Source organism: Nothoprocta perdicaria, unplaced genomic scaffold (assembly GCF_003342845.1).
Source record: "Nothoprocta perdicaria isolate Ctin4 unplaced genomic scaffold, notPer1 scaffold_406, whole genome shotgun sequence".
Taxonomy (NCBI): domain Eukaryota; kingdom Metazoa; phylum Chordata; class Aves; order Tinamiformes; family Tinamidae; genus Nothoprocta; species Nothoprocta perdicaria.
The window spans coordinates 112,051-118,275 of record NW_020455651.1 but is presented as its reverse complement, the minus strand read 5'-3'; positions in this window follow the sequence as shown (position 1 = coordinate 118,275).

The window sequence follows — 6,225 nt, the reverse complement described above, 5'->3', positions numbered from 1 at the left end:
AAGAAACCAAAAGAATGGGCTCCTTATATTGCATTCTGAGCCTCTGTTTTTCAGCCAAAATGATTTAACAATGTAAAACACATGTCATTGATGGAATATGATTAGAAATACATTGTGTTCTTGACAGTTAACAATTATTCCTCTGTGCATTAGTAATGCAGTCATAGCAACTGAAAAAGCTATGTGTTAGGTACCTACAAAAATATAAGATCACAGTCATTTCAGCAACATCTAGTACTTGTAATTCTATCTGAATAATATTTTGCCATTAATATAACTAATCAGACAAGCAAATTTAAATACAACACTATGGCATTTCCACTGATCAATTTAATATGTATTGAGAATATAAAAAATAATCACATTAAAAATATACACAAGTATACGACCCCATATTCAATTAATTCAAAACCAACACACACACACACACACATATACACATACGCAAATTTAAAAGCACAAGTTCCACTCAAAGAGGGGGAAGAACAACAAAGCTTAAAACTCTGAATATATTTCAAACTGAAATATAAAGCATGACTAATCTTAGTTTTTGGAGTATATAATGTTTGTATTCTTTTCATTTCCCTTTCCTGAAAATACCCTTAATCATCTTTTTAATCAGTATTAGAAAAAAAATCAACATTGTCACAGTTACAGTAGGATTCCAGAGAGCCTAGTCCCAGCAGAAGCAAAAACATCTGACTGACAAATAAATCATGTGGGTTACACCAAGCAATGAACAACATTTATGTGTTAAAGCATTATTTGTTTCAAGTGATTTAAACATTTACAACAGATTATACATCCACAAATGAGGCAAACCCTTGCATTAAGATTTAAGAAGAGCATTATTTAATTTAGTCTCTCTAACTTTATGGAGCCTTCTGTTGTGGGATATTCCTCGAGGACTTCTCTCAGCACCATTTAATTAGGACARAAGTCTATTCAGAGTTCCATTCTATAATCAGAACAAAACTAAGATGTAAGTATCATATTCAGTTGCTCACAGCTGGAAGAATTACCTGCTTTTAAAAATGAAGCAATGTGCATTGAGTGGTCTGGAAAGGGACTGTGCACAAACTGCAACAGTACTTTAAGACTTAGATAGGCATACTAGTATCCCACCAGATGCTCAACTGAAAAAAAAAAAAAAAAAAAAAAATTCTTTTTCTCCAGTTTTAAAAGCGGGTTAAGATTAACTCTGCCCTGTATATGCATATTTCTTTTGGCTGCCTTTAGGGAAATTCTAGACCACTAGCTCAGCAATAGATGTCTGCATTGTAGATATCCAAAATTAGATGGACTTCTACCAATGAACTCCTACTAAAGATGATCTGAATTCTTTTCATATTCTCAAAGAAGAAGGAGACTATATATGGCTAGGTTATGGTGCTCATATATCACAGCAGCTTGTTAAAAAATCATATGCAAAATCATATTGCTTTCTTTCAGGTGCTTGTAAGAGGTACCCTCTTCTTATCATCCAATGAGACAAAGAGGTTTATCATCTCATTTCTGCAAATCACTTTAAATTATTCAAGGTTCTTTGGTTTTGAAATAGGAAATAGCATGAAATGAAAGATATGAGAAAACAGAGGAATATTTTTCAGACCTCTGTTACACTTTTCCAAATCTGGTGTCCATCTTTTAGTCTGATCTTGCCAATGTACCCTCAATTGTGGCTCTAAACATGAAAAGAAATATCTTCTAAGAATTATATGCAATTCATGATATTTCCAGGCTGTGGATGGTAGGCAGAGACCGTTTTGAACAAATTCACTGAGAAACCATTTTTATTTCCCATGTCAAATAGAATATTAGATTTTATTAGGAAATCTTTAAGAATAAGCTCATTATAAAATACAGATATTTTAAAAACATATAAATTTTGGTTTGATCATTATAAAATTTGATTTCAGTCATGACACTTTTTCTAATCTTATACAGTCATTAGAGATAAAACAGTAAACTCCCTACAAAATGTATGGAAGAAAGGGACAAAGAAGGTAAGTTTTCTTTTACTCCAAAAGCTCATTTCCCCGGCAAAATACAGAAGCCTCTTTGATATAGAAGCCCTATACTCTGAGGTCTATACCTATCATGGTTTTGATGATGTAAATTGTCATTAGACACTGAAAAGTTAGACACTGAAAAGCAAAAACAGATTATAGTATCTTTTTGTTATGATTTTGTTATGATGTACTGTTTTGTTATGATGTACTGTTTAATTCAAAAAATGAAATGATCTTTGATTCTCACATAATAGCTTACTGTTGCTCCAGAAGGGCTGAGATCTCCTTTCATTCCTGTGCTAGGTATGGTAGACCAATGTGGGTGATACTTGCATTTCACCAGATAAATTGACTTCAGTGGTAAGATTTAGCTTACACTGCAGATAGTTAAAAATAAGATGCCAATAGTATTACCTGTAATGTAGAGATACAATTTCTTGTTACTGACAATGGACAGAAGCCCCCAGCCAACACATCTACTAGAGTGCTGAACAGCTACTCAGCTCGCTTGTAAGATAGACATATGTTTGGACAGATGTCTTCACTCTTAGATACACTTCTTGCACAGAAAAGCTCTCTGGAGTTTTAGAGCTAATTCTAACTCCTATGTACTCATTTACCTTCACACCTCCCTCCATCCCCACACCATGGCAGTTAGACATCAACAATGTGGAACTGCTTCCCGTACCAATAGTGGATTCTATTTTACCTAAGTTTAGTTATGAAAAAGCTAGCTGACTTATATTAAGGCAACATATTAATTATATGACATATTAATGACATATTAATGGAGACTCCAGCTTCCACAGAATAAATTATCCTCCTTATTTTAAGGCAAGTAGCTTAATGGTTTCCTGGAACACCTACTTCTTGTCACTTACTCCAGAGGAAACCTACACAATTAGGTTGGCTAATTAGGTACAAGCAGGTTAAATTTCAGGACAGGTAGATGAGAAACCAGATTTGTCTCTCTACTGCCTCATTGTCTTTATTAGTGCACTTTTAAGAATCAGATGTAAGATTTGTTTACTTTTTTTTCCCAATTTTATATCAGCAGATGTCAAGAAAAATTGCAGATTTTCTCATTCTTATTACCACTGATCACTTTTGCTGTTGTTGTTGTTGTTTGAGATTGTCATTATTATCAGTATCAAGGATCATATATTAAAATTTTCTCAGTGACTTCTGGTTTATATTTGAACTATTCCAAACCCTGACTTTGCCATAGGACTGTAATTTTTTTTCAGAAAGAACTGTTTGGACTTTTCAATGTCAGTTCATTCTCTTGTAGATATTACATTTGGAAATAAAGGATTTCTCTGACATATAGCCACAAGCTTATTCCTCAATATAGGCATTAATTAATTTAAAGCAATATTGGAATAACGCTATAGCAGAGAGTGATTACAGATTACACTGTAGTGATTACACTATTGAAAAATAATATAATTTGTATAAAGAAAGCTTCATCCACTAACTTGTTCTTATATATAGTAATAAAAGATAACAGAATAACTGCATTAAATTGTCTGTAAAAACATTACATTTTTATCCTCCAAACATGCAGCTCATTCTGCAGAATTTGATTCTCTTTGCAAAAGAGACGGAATATAAATCCTTCATATTAAAGAGATATTTCTTCCATGTATTAATTTTATTAGATGCTGGTTTTAATAAGAAATAAAAAGATGCTTTTAATATTTCTTTAGGACCCAATGACTTCTGAAAAAATTCTGAAATGGAAGGAGTCTAGAATGATGAGAACAGCTGAACTCATTCCAGTCATGACATAATCTGAATGGTGGTTGTTGTGGTGGTGAATATTGGCTCTGACCCTTATCTGTGGAATGAAATGGATTCTATTTCAGATCGTGGAAGGTGGCAGTAAAGAAAAAAAACATTTTATTTGAGAAGGTGAATCTGCAGCCAAAAAAAAAAAAAAAAAAAAAAAAAAGAAATTCCACAATATAGATAGAGCCAACATCACTCCAGTCTTCAAAAAGAGCAAGAGGGAGGAGCTGGGCAACTACAGACCGGTCAGCCTCACCTCCGTCCTGGGAAAGGTGATGGAGCAGCTCATCCTAGAGAGCATCTCTAGACATACGAAGAAGAAGAAGGTGTTCAGGAGTAGTTAGCATGGATTCACCAAGGGGAAGTCATGTCTGACGAACCTTATAGCCTTCTATGATGGGATGATGGGCTGGCTGGACGAGGGGAGAGCCGTGGATGTTGTCTACCTTGACTTWAGCAAGGCTTTCGACACCGTCTCCCATAATATTCTTATAGGAAAGCTCTGTAAGTGTGGTCTGGACGAGTGCACGGAGAGATGGATCGAAGGCTGGCTGGATGGCAGAGCTCAGAGGGTGGTAATAAATGAGGCTGAGTCCAGTTGGAGGCCTGAGGCCAGTGGTGTCCCACAGGAGTCAGTACTGGGCCCAGTGCTGTTCAACCTGTTTATCAATGAATTGGATGCTGGCACTGATTGCACCCTGAGTAAGTTTGCAGATGACACCAAGCTGGCTGGAGTGGCCGATACTCTGGAGGTCTGTGCTGCCATCCAGAGGGACCTGGACAGGCTGGCGAGCTGGGTAGAAAGAAACCTCATGAGGTTCAGCAAGGACAAGTGCAGGGTCCTGCACCTGGGGAGTAATAACCCCAGGCATCAGTACAGATTAGGGGTTGACCTGCTGGAAAGCAGCTCCACAGAGAGGGACCTGGGAGTCCTGGTTGACACCAAGTTAACCGTGAGTCAGCAGTGTGCTCTCGTGGCCAAGAAGGCCAATGGGATCCTGGCCTGCATCAGGAGGAATGTTGCCAGAAGGTCAAGGGAGGGGATCCTGCCCCTCTACTCAGCTCTGGTGAAGCTGCACCTGGAATATTGTGTGCAGTTCTGGGCTCCCCAGTATAAGAGGGAWGTGGAGCTTCTCGAGAGGGTCCAGCGGAGGGCTACAAAGACAATTAAGGGACTGGAACATCTCTCGTAAGAGGAGAGACTGAGTTGGGCCTTTTTAGCTTGGAGAAGAGAAGCCTGAGAGGGTGTATGATTATCATGTATAAGTTCATGAAGGGGGAATGTAGAGAGGAACGGGCCAAGCTTTTCTCAGTGGTGACCAGTGACAGGACAAGGAGTAATGCGTGCAAACTGCAACACAGGAAGTTCCATCTCTATATGAGGAAGAACATCTTTCCTGTGAAGGTGGCAGAGCCCTGGAACAGGCCTCCCAGGGAGGTTGTGGAGTCTCCTTCAAAACCGGGTCTTCAAAACCCGCCTGGGTACCACCCTGTGCCACATGCTCTAGGTGTCCCTGCTCGAGCAGGAAGGTTGGCCTAGATGATGTCTAGAGGTCCCTTCCAACCTCAAACATTCTGTGGTTCTGTGAATATTTTTTCTTTCTCTGTCATCCTTCCATATAAAGCCTGTCAAAGAAATGAATTTCTGCATATAACCTCTGATTTTTGGATTTATGCAGTCCTTAATTAAAAATATATTTGTGTATTACCCACCTATACATAAATTACATAACTTGGAATTCATTTTTTGGCTTTCATGAAAGCATCATAATAAATGACCACAATCCTAGCAAATGTATTATAATGTACTAAAGAAACCATGCCAACCAAACCAATGTAGAATTGATGGCGAAGCACAGACAGAAGGTGTTCCAGATACCAACATTTGTGTCCTAACATCTAATACTGCAACTAGCAAAACCAAAATCTAATCACCATAGACTTTGATCCAACCCTTTGTTGTGTAATTCCTTAAGTGGCAGTATAAAACAAAGATCAATCATTCAGAAATCTTGTGCTTGAACTTAAGAATGGTACTGCTAGGTCAAATCAAACGTTCAACAACGTGTATCTAGAAACACTCATGTGGCAGGTGCTTAAGGACAAAGGCTTAGTTTGGATAGAATAAATCCTTCCTGTTTTCCTGCAAATAGAAAATTTAGAGATTTCCTATGCCAGAAGTGGAATCCATTTTGAATTTGTTTGCCCTTTCTGAAACTTTTTATGTTTTGGACTTCCACAAATTTCTGTGGCAGAGTTCCATGATTTAATTGTGCCATAAGAAAATATATTCTCTTCTCCTAACTTGATTCTTGATTTCATTGAATGTTTTCCCTTTCCTTGATTTAATTACATGATATTTTTTCTTCATTTGTGGATAGTTTTTATATCTGATGGGGCTTTTCATTTCTTTGTACATTTS